Source organism: Leucopleurus acutus (genome assembly GCF_964270905.1).
Source record: "Leucopleurus acutus genome assembly, chromosome: 3".
NCBI classification, from domain to species: domain Eukaryota; kingdom Metazoa; phylum Chordata; class Mammalia; order Artiodactyla; family Delphinidae; genus Leucopleurus; species Leucopleurus acutus.
In genome coordinates this window covers 106,223,294-106,237,355 of record NC_139145.1, presented here as the reverse complement: position 1 = coordinate 106,237,355, position 14,062 = coordinate 106,223,294, and positions in this window count along the sequence as shown.

Here is a 14,062-nt window from a genome sequence, read left to right as displayed (position 1 = left end):
TGGTAAAGTAGCAGGATACAAAATTGATGCACAGAAATCTCTTGCATTCCTACACACTAATGATGAAAAATCTGAAAGTGAAATTAAGAAAACACTCCCATTTACCATTGCAATGAAAAGAATAAAATATCTAGGAATAAACCTACCTAAGGAAACAAAAGACCTGTATGCAGAAAAGTATAAGAAACTGATGAAAGAAATTAAAGATGATACAAATAGATGGAGAGATATACCGTGTTCTTGGATTGGAAGAATCAACATTGTGAAAATGACTCTACTACCCAAAGCAATCGACAGATTCAATGCAATCCCTATCAAACTACCACTGGCATTATTCACAGAACTAGAACAAAAATTTTCACAACTTTTATGGAAACACAAAAGCCTCTGAATAGCCAAAGCAATCTTGAGAAAGAAAAACGGAGCTGGAGGAATCAGGCTCCCTGACTTCAGACTATACTACAAAGCTACAGTAATTAAGACAGTATGCTACTGGCACAAAAACAGAAATATAGATCAATGGAACAGGATAGAAAGCCCAGAGATAAACCCACACACATATGGTCACCTTATCTTTCATAAAGGAGGCAAGAATATAAAATGGAGAAAAGACAGCCTCTTCAATAAGTGATGCTGGGAAAACTGGACAGCTACATATAAAAGAATGAAATTAGAACACTCCCTTACACCATACACAAAAATAAGTTCAAAATGGATTAAAGACCTAAATATAAGGTCAGACCTCATCAAACTCCTAGAGGAAAACATAAGCAGAACACTCTATGACATAAATCACAGCAAGCTCCTTTTTGACCCACCTCCTAGAGAAATGGAAATAAAAACAAAAATAAACAAATGGGACCTAATGAAACTTCAAAGCTTTTGCACCTCACAAGAAACCATAAACAAGACCAGAAGACAACCCTCAGAATGGGAGAAAATATTTGCAAATGAAGCAACTGACAAAGGATTAATCTCCAAAATTTACAAGCAGCTCATGCAGCTCAACATGAAAAAAACAAACAATCCAATCCAAAAATGGGCAGAAGACCTAAATAGACATTTCTCCAAAGATATACAGATTGCCAACAGACACATGAAAGAATGCTCAACATCATTAATCATTAGAGAAATGCAAATCAAAACTACAATGAGATATCATCTCACACCTGTCAGAATGGCCATCATCTAAAAAACTACAAACAATAAATGCTGGAGAGGGTGTGAAGAAAAGGGAACCCTTTTGCACTGTTGGTGAAAATGTAAATTCATACAGCCACTATGGAGAACAGTATGGAGGTTCCTTAAAAAACTAAAAATAGAACTACCATACTACCCCGAAAACCCACTACTGGGCATATACCCTGAGAAAATCAAAAAGAGTCATGTACTGAAATGTTCATTGCAGCTCTATTTACAATAGCCAGGACATGGAAGCAACCTAAGTGTCCATCGACAGATGAATGGATAAAGAAGATGTGGCACATATATACAATGGAATATTACTCAGCCATAAAATTAGTTATTTGTAGTGAGGTGGATGGACCTAGAGACTGTCATACAGAATGAAGTAAGTCAGAAAGAGAAAAACAAATGCCATACGCTAACACATATATCTGGAATCTAAAAAAAGAAAAAAGAAAAGAAAAACAATGGTCAGAAGAACCCAGGGGCAAGACAGGAATAAAGATGCAGACCCACTAGAGAATGGACTTGAAGATACAGGGAGGGGGAATGGTAAGCTGGGACAAAGTGTGACAGTGGCATGGACATATATTCACTACCAAATGTAAAATAGCTAGTGGGAAGCAGCTGCATAGCACAGGGATATCAGCTTGGTGCTTTGTGACCACCTAGAGGGGTGGGATAGGGAGGGTGGGAGGGAGGGAGATGCAAGAGGGAAGAGATATGAGGACATATGTATAACTAATTCACTTTGTTATAAAGCAGAAACGAACACACTATTGTAAAGCAATTATACTCCAATAAAGATGTTTAAAAAAAAAAAGACTGCTAGGATAATATATACTGACATAGTTTGTATGCTGTACAATTCTACTGCTGTCATATAGCCAAAGCCATGATTTCTGTTTTCTAAAATGTCTTAGGACATGAGAAAATTATGTGATTTCTAAAAGAGAGATAATGTATAATAGAGCATATCAAGCACTTTGAGAAACACTGCATTTATATCATTAGCACATGTTGTATCTTTCTATTATTAGCAAATTGCAGGCTTAATAAGTATTTGAGGATGGAAAGATGGAAAAAGCCATGGAAGGAGTTTACTAAAGGTAAAATATCATCACGCTAAAATGAGGTTTACTTGGATGAGCTGAACACATTATGAATTATTAAGACAGGTTGGTTGCCATCACCCTAAAATACTATCAGTTGGCACTATTTAGAATTATTGTCAATCCTTAATTTACTAACTCAGAATGCATTTCTTCATGTAGCTCTGTTATATTTGAGCAGAATCTATACAGGTGATGGTTGAAAAACGTGCATTCATAGTGAAAAATATAGGAACAACATTGCAACACTAAAAATATGTAAAGACATACTAAGAAGTAACAAGACTACTACAGTTTTTTGTTCACTTGTTTCAAGAATGCTGTTTCATGAAAAATGGGATTACTTTTGTAAGGAAGTAGGTAGAAAAATTTCAGGAGATTCTGAAGAGTGTTTTTAAATGATTTAGAGGTTGAGATAGTGATCTTTAGGGGTAATTCTCTTTGAAAATATTTCTAAGGAAATCTGGAAAAAAATTTATGTCTCTCAAGGAAAAAAAAATAGTTTCAGGATGTTGAGAAAAACAGAAAAAGATTTATGTGATCACCAAGAGATGAATAAGAAATAGAATGGTTGGGTCAACTGCTCCCCTGTGTTAGTGATCAGGTACTACTGTTATCAGGGGTTCCTAACTGTCATCCTGACTTAAGCAGACCCCACGGGAGGACCATGTGTACCCTACCGATGGTATACCCAATCTTAAAGTTGAATTTAATTGCCTTGTAGTGCCTGCACACTTTTAAAAGGAAAAAAAGATGGTATAAAGAATAAAATTGCCAAAACCTAATCCCCAGTAACAGGCATTCATTAAGTAAATCACGTATTTTTTATATCATTACATATATTTTTAAGGATGATGATAGAATAACCATAAATTTTATCAAACTAAAAAAATTTGGGGAGAGCAAAGAGATGTTATTAGAAATGACCCCAGGAAAAGTGATATAAATCAGACTGAGCCAAGCACACCAGAATTTATAAAATACTACAAATTATATATTCAAAATTGATACGTTGTAGAAGTGTATGAAGTAGCTCAACTTCATTAGATTATGCCAAGGCGTTTTCTAAAGTGACTGTGCAGTTTATCACATCTTCACCAAAACTTGATATTACAATACCTTTAAATTTTACCAATATAATGGGTGTAAAATGTATTTCATTATGGTTTAAGTTGGCATATCCCTGATTACTAATAAAGTTGAACACATTTTCATAAGTTTATTGGCTGTTTATTTTTCCTCATCTGTGAAATGTCTGTTAATGTCTTTTACCTTTTTCTCCAATAGATTGTCTTTTCATATTGGTTTGATGTTTTCATGTTCTGGACACTATCCTTTATTGGTTATATGTGTTGCAAATATTTTCTCCCAGTTTGTGAGGTGACATTTCCTCAGTTTTCGGGGGGGGGATCTTGTGATAAATTAATATGATATTTATCACTGTTTCTTCATGTTTTATTATTTTGATGTATTGATTAAGAATCCATTCCTATACAGAGTTGATCTATTTACTTCTAAAAGTATTGAAGTCCTGCCTTTCATAATGAAATGCTCCAGCTGTCTGGAATTGATTTTTGCATATGGTGAGGGGAGATCTTAGGGGGAAGGGTGGAAGGTAGCTGCTCCTCACTTAGTGACATTCAGAGCGGGCGGCAAGCACAGTGGACTGGGTCAGAGTCATGCCTGAGCAAGCTGAGAAGAGCTTGCCCTAGTGGCTTCCGCCAGCAGAGTAGACTCTGTGCAGGGTCTCTGATGTAGTCTTGCTACCGATGCAGGTCTGCAGGTTTGTTACCTTTTTCACACATGTGCAGCCTGAACAAACCCATGTAGGCCACTGGGCAATGCAGATAACATACCCAACCCCACCCAGCACACGCCCAATACTGTGCTTGCTTACATCTCTAGATACATGCTTTCTCATTTTGGTCTCCAAATATTTTCCTTCATAAATTAGCCATGCATTTGAAAATATGTTTATGTTTTATCCAGTACTTTAAATGTCCTTCCCTAAGAAGTGTTCTATGAACATCTATCTACTTAGCCAAGTTGCCTGCAACAGAAGTCTGTAATGTGGTTTCAAAGTGCTTTGAAGTGGAGTCTAGACTGAATGAGCATTAAACCAAAGTTTATGCTAAAGGTGTAAACATAGTCCCTGTTTTTTTTTTTTACTTTATAAGATTTTAATTTACAAATTAAAAAGCTACATTTTTTTTCCTTTTTCTCTTCCTCCTTTACATCACTCTTTTCCTTATCTTTCTCTTTCTCTTTGTCATCTTTTCTATCCTTTTTGCTGTCTTCTTTTTCCTGCCCTTCTTTCTTCTCTGCATCCCAGTTGGCGATCTTGTTGTTGATGAGGTTGTATAAATATAAAAATATAAATTTTTTAAAGACCTTATTCTTTTTTTTAATTATTATTATTAATTTGTTTATTTTTGCTGTGTTGGGTCTTCATTTCTGTGCAAGGGCTTTCTCTAGTTGTGACAAGCGGGGGCCACTCTTCATCGCGGTGCGCGGGCCTCTCACTATCGCGGCCTCTCTTGTTGCGGAGCACAGGCTCCAGACACGCAGGCTCAGTACTTGTGGCTCACAGGCCTAGTTGCTCTGCGGCATGTGGGATCCTCCCAGACCAGGGCTCGAACCCGTGTCCCCTGCATTAGCGGGCAGATTCTCAACCACTGCACCACCAGGAAAGCCCACATTTTTAATTTTTTAATTTTAAACTAGTAGGCTTGTTTTAAACAAGTATAGTAGGCTCTAAGCAACCAGTGTTTTCTGACACTGACTTTTCTGCTGACTTCTTTTAAAGTACTCCAAAATCAAATAAATTTCTCTAATTACCTCAAACCTTGAGAAAATTTAACTTAAAAATTAGAGAAACAGAAACGATTAGAAATTGGAAAGCTTATGTGCTTTGGTTTTTTTGATGAAGCTTTATTTTTACAAATGAGGACACTCAATTTTAAGAATAGTACTAAAACAAAATGACACAAATCAGAGAAAAATTTCAAGAATGCTAAAGCACCACTTCTGATGACATCTGTAGTGAATGCTGTGGTGTGCTGCCAATATCCCCCTCCAGGACCATGACATCTATACCCCTATCAGCCAGGATGTTGGCTACTGACTGTTTGCAATTAAGTTTTCTTCTGGAAATTGCCTTTGACAGAAGAAAGCCACCTGCCCAAATATCACTTCATCTTTAAAGATACTTCCCTGGTGGCGCAGTGAATAAGACTCTGCGCTCCCAAAGCAGGGGGCCTGGGTTCGATCCCTACTCAGGGAACTAGATCCCAAATGCATGCCACAACTAAGAGTTCACATGCCACAACTAAGGAGCCCACAAGCTGCAACTAAGGAGCCCATGTGCTGCAACTAAGACCCAGTGCAACTAAATAAATAAATAAATATATATATATATATATATATTTTAAAGATACTCTTAATTTAGCATCTGGTTAAAATCTTGGCCTTGCTGCCTCAAATTAGGACAGCTCTGAATGACCATCCCAGCTCCAGAGCTCCCCACATAATCAGCTGAGGCCTTTCTTGCAACTATTGGGTTGGCCAAGAAGTTCGTTCTATAACGTCTTATAGAAAAACCCGAACGCACTTCTTGGCCAACCCAACTCATCACAAATCAATCTCTCCTTTTGCCCAATCCTGCTTCCTTTACACCTCTTTACATATCCTGTATCCAAGAACACTTGGACCCAGTCAACTTCCTGAACACATATCTCTGTTGAGTCTTTTTTCCCGTGAATTTGATCTAAGAGAGTTAGTACCAAGAATAATCCCAGGAAGCAGACTCTAAGATAAAATGTTTGAGTTGGATCATCCTTTGGCCAACTGGCAATAAGGACCCTGTCACTGGGGCTAAGTAGATTCCTGATGTCTCCTAGCATGCTGTAACTGTTCCAGTGTTATAACTTTCACCAATGACAAACTGGTAGAAGGGAATGCATTGGTGTGGGCAATATCTCAGGTATTTTAGAAGCATGGAGGCTTTAGTAGTAGAGGTTATAATGAAAAGGTAAGGATAATTAACTGTTCATTTAAGGAAAAGTGTGAAGGCAAGAGGGCCTTCTTGGAAGCAAATAAAAGGGGCTCTAATCTTTGCTGCCAAAGGGCAGGAAATGCTAACTATTGGACCCAGTAATCATGAAGTAGTATATTTCCAGAAAATGTTGAATTTTCAGCCCAACAAGTCTGCCATTCCAAGGTCAGGTCCTTGATGAGAAAGGAATAGGACCATGAAACACAGGATGGGAAGATTTAGGCACTCAATTTTAAATCCTTAGGTTTTGCTGAACTCTCCAGACCTGCACGGTGGCCCATTTGTTTGTGTTTAAGGCTAGTAGTGTCCACTCTTCCTTACACATGATGCAGAGACTCTGCTTTGAAAGACAGCACATGCTCTTCTCAAGATCTACCCCCACTTTCTTCTCTAGCTACCAAACCACTTGTCAGGGTCAAGTCATGACATAACCTGGCCAAGGATGTTCTGGGCCTTATTGAGAGAGAAAAGGATATATATGCTAAAGGAGTTGCAGGGCCAAAAAACATATGTCAGTGGGAGCCAGGAGAGTAGGACTAGATCCTGACAGTGCAGGATCAAAAGGGTGTAGAGCATAAGTTTTCACAAAGGAGAGTTTGTTGATTTGGAAGCATCCTCATATGATACAGGATTTAACACCCTGGCAAGCACCCAGGTAACTGTGCAAACATACTCCTAGATGGCTCTTGGATTCTAAAAAGGCTGTAATCCACACTAAGTGAAGTAGAAATGCTGTGATTGCCATGGCAGATGTGAAAGAAAGGATCAACAGATTCAGGGAAATGGGGATTCTGGAGTGGAGAGAAAACACAAGGCTGGAGAACCCACCACCTTCTAGGGACAGCTTAGAGAACATGGTAAGAAACGAGCTGGTTAGAGGGGCACTAGAATCATTGAGAAGATCAGTGGTGGCTGTTGTTTGCAGGCCAGGGCTAAGGTAAGAGATGCTACTATAGCACTTCTCTCCCTGAAAGTGATAGAGATGATAGAGGCCAGCAGGGACGATAGGGATGATAAGAGAGGCCACATGGTGATGATGCTGAACGATCAGAAGCAAGTTGGGGGATATTATCATTATGAGTGGGTAATTACTCACAAGGAGCTATGGAGATGTTCAAAGGACATGGCATTCCTAAGGCAAAGTCATGGGCAGCCAATAAGTATTGATATATTTCTTAATATATACAACAAAAAGAAATCAAGGATGGATAATCAAGAGGCTTAGGACAGCTGCCCTAGTAAAAAGCCCAGTTTGTAGACCTGAGCCAGTCTTAGACCTAATATCCAATGACTAAAAGAGATGCTGGGTCCCTAAGAGAAATAACCTTGCAAAAGAACAGCAAGCATATATGGTAGTCCCTGATTAAAAGGACCTATAGCCATTTACTCAGATTATCATAAAGTTGGAAAAGAGGAACACTCGCACTTTTTGAGGACTGTTAGGCACAGGTCCAAATTAACATTGCTAACCAGAGGCCCAAAGAGTCATCATGGCCCCTGCTGGAGTGGAGATGTATGGGAGCCAGATATTAAGTAAAGTCCTGGCCCAAGTTTGGCTTACAGTAGGTCCACTAGGTCTATAGTGGTCATTCCCTGGGTCTCCAGAGGTATAATTGGAATGGAAATATTTGGTGGTCTGTAGAACTTCCACATTTGGTCCTTGGCATGTAGGGTAAAATCTATCATAGTAGAAAAAGCCCAGTGAAAACCTATGAGACTTCCCTTTCACAGATAAAAACATTTCATCCTGGTGGTAGTGGCAGAGATTAGTACCACTCTTATAGACCTAAAGAACGCAGAGGTAGTGGTCACCATCACTTTCCATTTAAATTCATGGTATCCATAATGAATTCCACAAAGCCAGATGGCTCCTGTACATGACATTTGACTACCACAAACTTAACCAATTGCAGCTACTGTGCCAGATGTGGTATATTTACTACAGCAGATTAATATAGCCTCAGGTACAAACTATGCAGCCATTGATCTAGCAAATGGGATCTTTTCTATTCCTATCAGGAAAGAGGATCAGAAGTAGTTCATATTCATGTCAGATGTACAATCATACACATTTAATCTTGCACAAGGCTATGCCAACTCTGCATGGTAGGTCACAATATAGTCCAAATGAACCATCTGGATCATCTGGACATTTCACAAAATGTCACATTGGCCCACGATATTGATGACATCATGTTAATCAGACCAGATGAGCAAGAAATGGCAAGTGGAGGCCTTGGTTTAGACACATGTGTTCCAGAAAGTGGAGGATAAACCTTAAAGATTCAGGAACTCCACACAGCAGTGAAGTTTGAAGGGGTCGAGTGGTCTAGGGTATGCCAGAACGTTCTCTCCAAAGTAAAACACAAATTATTACATCTTGGCATTCCCACCGCAAAGAAAGAAGAATGACACCAGGTATGCCTCTTCAGGTTCTGGAGGTAGCATATTCCAAACTCTGAGCAATTGATTCAATGACATGGAATGTAGCCAGTTTTGACTGTGACCAAGGACAGCAAACAACCCTGCAGCACTGCACCAGCTGCAGGCAAGCAGCTTGGCTTCACAGGCTGTGTAACCTGGTAGGCCCCACGGTATTAAATTTCCTCAAGATTTGAAGCAATTCTAAAAATTAATATGGTTTTGCAGTAATTCAATATAGGTAAGTCAGATAGACAGCACTGGTTGCTTAAAGCCTGCTGCCATCCTTCATGTTTAAAATTTGGGTACTGGAAAGAAAGACATTTTCCATGTTGGGACTGATGTGATTACTAGCCCCCCATCTATATGAGGACAGTGTCTAGATAATGAATACAAATAGTCATAAATGAAGGGATTTCTCATAAGCTCTCAGAAGCCAAAATAATCACTTGAAAAATGAATGATTTGATTAACTACATAGTTATTTTCTCTACATAAAACCGTAGTCTTCAACTATTAGACCTCATAAGGACCTTCAAGGTCATCGAGTCCAAGGCTTTAATTTTACAAATGAAGAAACTGAGGCAAAAAAAAAAGATTAAGGAATTTGCCTAATATATTTTTGATTTAAATTTTACCAAAGCCTAATTTACATCCAATTATATTCTCATAAAACTAAGTCTAATCAATTCCATATTTAACAATTAAAAACCAAAATCAATCAAATCTAAAATGCAATCATGTAAAAGAGATTCATATATTAAATCATAAAAAATAGAACAGGTGATTAAACAAGGAGTCATTCGCCCAAGCCATCTCCTTATCTGGAAACATAGTTCATGTGTCATGTGGTCTTAAGTCTTTATTTCTTCCAACAAAATCCTTTACACAAACTCATAATGACACAAAGTTGCTAAAATTTATGTCCCCATTTCCCCTGATTAATTTATAGACTGAACATTATCACTTTTAATCATTTTATGAGACTGGTATTTTTATGGCCAGAAAAGTCCTCAAGGTTATCTTTTGTGCTTTAGAATTTGGTCTCTAAGCTCTACAAATCCAAACTTGATGGTGTGATGAGCCAGAGGAAAAAAAATAACTTACTCCTCCCAAACCTATATAAAGCTAATGGCTGCCATAAAAGTCAGAAGTCATTCAAGCAAAGGTTTCTGTTGATCAAACCCTATAGACTTTTTAATACTAATTTCTCTTGGCTTCTTTCCTTAAACTTGGGTGCTTCCACTCCTTGGCCTAATTAATCACTCTCCTGATTGCCTTTCTACCTCTCTGACTACTTCTTCTCAGCCTCCTTTACATCACCTCTACTTAGCTCTTAAACATTAGAATGCCTAAGGATTCTATCCTTGCCTTATTCCCTTCTTTACACTCTATGACAGGGATTCTTAACAAAGCAAGTGTGAATCTGAATATTTCCACTAACCCCTCAAATTCAGTATTCTCTTCAATTATGAAAGCATAAACTATGGTAATATTACAGTCACTATCACTCTGTAAACATTTTTTTTAAATCACAGATATTTTTAATATCACATTGAACTTGTTTCAGAGATGTCAGAGTAGCATTCATACTCATCACCTACTTCAAATATACTGTAGGAGAAACCAGCACATAAAAATATAATGCGAGAAAGTACGAGAATAAAGGAAGGAATTAAGTTTCATGGAAGCAGATGGAAGAAAATGTGCAACTCTTATTAGAAGAATTGAGAAGTGTGTTCTAGAAGTAACATATGACATTGACCTTGAAAGATGAATAAGCGGTGTTCAGATGAGAAAAGGGGAGAGGCCTTTCCCAACAGAACAATCAAGGATCCTGAGTTGTGAGAAAGGGGTGAACTGTTCTGTTCCGTAGCAGCACAGTACGTGAGGGAGGGAGGGAGGGAGGGAGGGAGGGAGGGGAGAGAAGTGTAGAGGCATATGATCAAGCTGAGAAGATAGATGGAGGAATGGTTGTGAAAGCCTGTGCATGCTATGCTAAGGCCTTCAGATCTTCTCTTACAGGCAATGATAAACCAAAGGTTTTAATCAGTTCAGTATCATATTTGTATTTTAAAGTGCTAAACCGAATATCAATATGGAGGGAAAACTGGTGGCGTGAAGACCAGTGAAAGGGCTACTGCAGTACTTCCTTCAGGAGATGTGAATTGTTGCCTTGGGAGATAAGAAAGCAGTAAAAATAAAAACTGGATTAATTTTCTGGCTTAGATGATGGGGTAATTGTTATGCCATTAACAAAAAGAGAATATAGGAATATGAACATAAAAATCTTAATTTGAAAAGAAGATTGTCTACTTCGGGAATGCTTATTCAGCTTCATGCAACAAAGAATACGACTACCAGTGGCTCAACACAAATAAGGTTTTATTTTCCTCATTAAACAAGAAGTTTGGAGGCCAGCAGCTACTGGCACTTGTTCAGCGATTGGTTAGATTTTGGCTTCACTAAAGAAGAAATACAAATGGCAAATAAAATAATGAAAAGTTTAACATCATATCCCATATATATGATATGAATTTACCCATATCACTAGGTAAATTCAAGTTAAAACCATGATGAGCTACTACTAGCATATATTAGAATTGCTAAAAGTCAAAAACTGACTACTAAGTGTGGACAAAGATACAGATCAATTGGAACTCTCAAACATTGCTAGTGGGAATGCTAAATTGTAAAGCCGCTTTGGGAAATAGATTAGCAGTTTAATATAAAGTCTTATAAAGTTAAACATACATTTACCACATGACTCAGGAATCCCACTTACAGGTATTTACCTCCCACAATGAAAGCTTTTATTATGCTAAGTGAAAGAAGACAAAAAAAAATGATATTCTGGAAAGGCAAAACTAAAAGAATTATAATCATATCACTGGTAGCCATGAGATGGGGAAAAGGGATTCCCTCAAAGAGGCATAAGGGAATTTTACAGGATGGTGGAAATGTTTAATACCCTGATTGTGAAGGCAGTTATACATTTATAAATATTTATCAAAATTCATGGGGCTGTATACCTAAAAGAGTGAATTTTACTCTGTGTAAATTTTTCTTCAGTGAACCTGATGTTAAAAAAAAAACCCAGATCTATTTTTCCAAAGAAAACAAAACACTAATCTGAAAAGATATATGCACCCCTATGTTCATTGTAGTGTTATTCACAATAATCAAGATATGAAAGCAACCTAAGTGTCCATTGATAGACAAATGGATAAAGAAGTTGTGGTGTCTGTGTGTATAGACACACACACACAATGGAATATTACTCAGCCATAAAAATAATGAAATCTCGCCATTTGCAAGAACATAGATGGACCTAGAGAGTATTATACTAAGTGAAATAAGTCAGACAGAGAAAGACAAATACCAAATGATTTCATTAACATGTGAAACCTAAAAAACAAAACAAACGAACAAACACAAAACAGAGTTACAAAATAATAGTCATGGGGATGAAATGTACAGCATGAGGGAATATAGTCAATAGTCAATAACATTGTAATAAATTTGTATGGTGACAGATGGTAACTAGACTTATGATTCTGATCATTTTGTAATGTATAGAAATACTGAATCATTACGTTATGCACTTGGAAATAACATAGCACTGTAGGTCAGCTATACTTCAAAAAAAAAAGCCCCAAATCACAAGACCATTGCTTATGTTCAGGGAAAAAATTTAAATGATAGACTTAAGGGATTAAGGGGCCAGCATTAAAAATGAGCACAATGTGGAAGAACTAGAGAGCTAAAATCAAACAGTAATTTAACGCTCAGAATTTTTAATATTCAAAGATGTGTCTTTTTACATCTGTGGCAACATATTCAATGGACTTGGAGATAATTTGATATTTTTCTCACGATGCTACGTAACCACAGATTTCCCTGATTAATACACTTTAATTTTTCAGAATCTTTTGCTTTCCAGCTCTTATAACCTTGAACAATTCCTCTTTCAACTATCCGTATTTACCTTTATTTCATAATTTACATTTTATTCTGTATCACACACGACAAACTGTTTTACTTAATAACTCTGTAATTTGCCATTAGACTTAATTGTACTAAGTTCATCAAAAAATATAAAGAGACCAAAAGACTATAAATCTGATCATATCCTCACTTATAATATATAGTGTCATGGTTTTTTAATTCCTATTTTATTATGTAAAAATTAATTTTCAGCTAATGAAATTTATTATAGTAAAATTCTAGATAGATAGATATCACAGGTTTTGGATGAAACAGTAATTGGAAAAACCCTGCATTCTTCTATCGCTAAGAAATAAATAGCATTTTATTTAGTTTTCAAAATTGTCTGTGTGTGTTGCTAATGCTATCCATTCAACTTCTCTAATTATGTCAAAATGCTATCTTGGAAGACAATGGTTTGATTCACCATGAATTCACAAATAACATTGACTCATTAGAACTCCACATTAGACCTTTTCTCCCATTTCTCATGACAGAATCTCTAGTTCATGAACACAAGTCTAGGATACACTTCGTAGTAAGTTCAAGGACAACGGTGAGTTTTCTGGGTTAATACACACTGAATTTGTGAAGTCAACTCTGCCTAAGTTCTCACCCTAAGTCTTCTGAAAGACAGGCATGCCTGAGCAACATTAAACACACGCGATTTGTTCTCAGGGCAAATTTCTCGCCTATTATGGACGCTTTTTGTCATGGAGGTTTTGTAACATTTGTCCTACACAAGTATTTCTCTTCTGAGTCTGCCCCACCTCCCTGCAGTCCTGGGAGGACTCCCAAATAGAGGTTGTGAATGCACCTCAAGATCCACTTTCTGACCTCCTCTCTACACTGTACATGACTGTTTAATTTCCTATTTAAGACAAATTAATTATTGCATGCTCTAATGAGGTTGCAAAGGATCCCGCTCCAGTCCACAAACTTGGAAGAGGTTACCCAGAGGTTTTCCAGATTGATGGGTCCAGGGTGGATGACCTGAAAATGAACTTTGACTAAACTTTGCTCTTTGTGTTCTTGGCAGTCTGTATTTGGAAAGTGGCAATTGTCTGCAGCAGACAGTGTAAAACTTCAACCTAGAATTTTATTTGGAGGTTAGCCTTTGGAAGAGGGAGGGGGGAATAAAAAAAAAAACTCTTTGTAAGTCTTTTCTATACTAGCTTTATTAATTGTTTTCTAAGTGTTTTATTCTTCTTTATAATATCCAAGTTACATTTTAAGGTGAAAGTATTAGCCAGCTGAAAATGTTTTTTGTCTTTCTACTCTCCTCTTCCTCTAGGCACTATAC